Raw genomic sequence first — 2360 nt, forward strand, 5'->3', positions numbered from 1 at the left:
GGTTTGTGGCTAAAGACTAATACATATTGCTTCGAAATTTTATACTCTAGACACAAGATGTTCTGCTGTGGCAAAAGGTTTAAGTTCTTTGCCACAAAAAATTAATTTTTGTAGCTATTTTTATAGTTTAGACTCGTGGCAATAGTACTTATATTTAGCTGCGAGTAAATTTTTTTATAGCTATGAATCTACTCTTTTGCCATGAAATACATACATTTGCTACGAAAAGTAAAAAATGTATAGCCATATTCTTGTTACGTGGCAAATATATATACGTTTATTTAGCTACACATTCAACAATTATATTGCTACAAATTAAAAAACTTTCCACAAACATTGTTAGTCACAAGAAATTTTAAGTTAAGTATTCAAATCTTTCAGATTCCAAAATAGATTTCAAGTTACACATAATTGTATATTCAAAATTTCAAAACATTTGCAATACGTAATTCTCTGTGAATCTGATCATGTTAGCAGTATTTTGCCCGATGCCGCACAGTCTTCTCCTTTCTCTCTTGCCACTACTCCAACTGCACCTTAATTTGATCAATATCGGTTTTAGCTTATCATTGCTGCTCTATTGATTCCTCAAATTTACCTGTCAATTTTGATAAAGCAAATTAACACTAGAAAACAAAAATAACTGATCATATATAAACTTTTTAATAGGTCCAGGATGGTCAAATATTTTCTATTATAGATTACCTTCTCACAAAACTAAGAGGTTGCTCTAGTGGTAAACACCTTCCACTTCCAACGAAGAGGTTGTAAGTTCAGAGTAACCCCAAGAGCAAGGTTGAGAGTTATTGGAGGGAGGGAGTCGGGGGTCTATCGAAAACAGCCTTTCTACCCTAGGATAGGGGTAAGGTCTGCGTACACACTACCCTCCACATACCCCACTAGTGTGATTATCCTGGGTTGTTGTTGTTGTTGTTGTTCTCTCTGATGACTTAGTTATTACTAACTTCATGACTAATATCTCCTTAACATGCTTATATGACCAATTTATGAGATAATGAAACTCTCAATAATTTTAACAAGGATAGTAAAACTCCAAATATTTTACAATACAACTCAATCTTTTACCCTAGAAGTTTTTTTTATTAACAAGCCTTAATCAAGGAACAAGCATGTAGTCCTACATTATCATTTCATGGAAAAATTATAAGAAAGAAACCTATAGATATATTAACATAAACAACAACATATCTAGGAAATAGTAAGCGAGTTCATTCACACCAATAAAATGGGAATATCAGTAAAACAAATCCATAATCGCCTGAAACCACATAAGAAAAGGATCAAAATTAATTTCATCAAAAATTATTAAAAGCATCTCCTTAATCATATTTCAGAAGCTTCAACCATAAACAAATAAATTATTACTGATATACCAATCTAATAATAATGAACATAAAAGATTAAAACTTTTCTCTTCCCAATTTTTTCGTTTCCCAATAACTAAGAAGAAGAATAAATATACTTTTATCAAATCTAGCATAAGTTACAAATGAAGTCTGACGTGCACATTGAAAATTGATAATAATAAAGAGTAAGAAATAATGTAACCAAAGAAATACTGTTATATATGTCGATATATATTAGTGACAAAAAGTTGAGAATTAAAGAAGATAGAAACATACCTGCACTAGTGGTTGACGAAGGTGTTGGGGAAACGGGTGAGGGTGTGACGGCTGGAGAGGTAAAAAAAGATGAGGGGCTAGGTTTTGGGATCTCATTCTTGTTTTATAACCCTATTCTTTAATTTTCTAACTTTTTATGTACAAACATTATAAATGTAAATAAATGTAATACAAGTATGGCTTACCTAAAAAATAAAATTATTTATAAATATTTGATTTACATTAAATATAATAGAACAAATTAAATATTTTCAAGGATATCTTTTTATTACTATTATTTAAATTGAATGTAATAGTAATAATTGTAATTAGATACAAGCTCATAGTTGTTTAATGTGATATATTAGATACATAAATAATTAAATAAAATATCTAGTTATTTACTAATCTCGCATGACAATATATTATAATGACTCTTTGGCATAGCTGAAAAAGAATTTAATACGTTATTTAATAAAGGACCAAACCATTATAAATATTTTTGTTGTCAAGACAAAAAATATATATAATTAGTTATACAATGTAATGTGATACGATCTTATAGTCATTTAAATTCTATATAATTAATTATTTACACATCAATTAGACATAATTCACTTTTTCTTTTAATTATTATTGGAACTTATAGTTATAGGTAATACTTATTTAACAAGAATTATAACATAATTATTTTTGTTATTCTCACGACCCAAAATTCCACCACAGGCGTCGTGATGA

At 28.9% G+C, this 2360-nt stretch overlaps 1 long non-coding RNA gene across 1 annotated transcript; it reads right to left on the reverse strand.

Annotated features, from left to right (window-relative positions):
- Positions 1–353: 353 nt before the first annotated feature.
- LOC138904662 (uncharacterized) lies at positions 354–1744 on the reverse strand. Its single transcript, XR_011413459.1, has 2 exons — positions 1644–1744; positions 354–598 (listed from the first exon to the last, which is right to left on the reverse strand). It is a non-coding gene; the product is annotated as an uncharacterized lncRNA (long non-coding RNA).
- Between the last annotated feature and the right edge of the window lie 616 nt (positions 1745–2360).

This window comes from Nicotiana tomentosiformis, chromosome 2 (genome assembly GCF_000390325.3).
Source record: "Nicotiana tomentosiformis chromosome 2, ASM39032v3, whole genome shotgun sequence".
In the NCBI taxonomy this organism is placed as follows: Eukaryota; Viridiplantae; Streptophyta; class Magnoliopsida; order Solanales; family Solanaceae; genus Nicotiana; species Nicotiana tomentosiformis.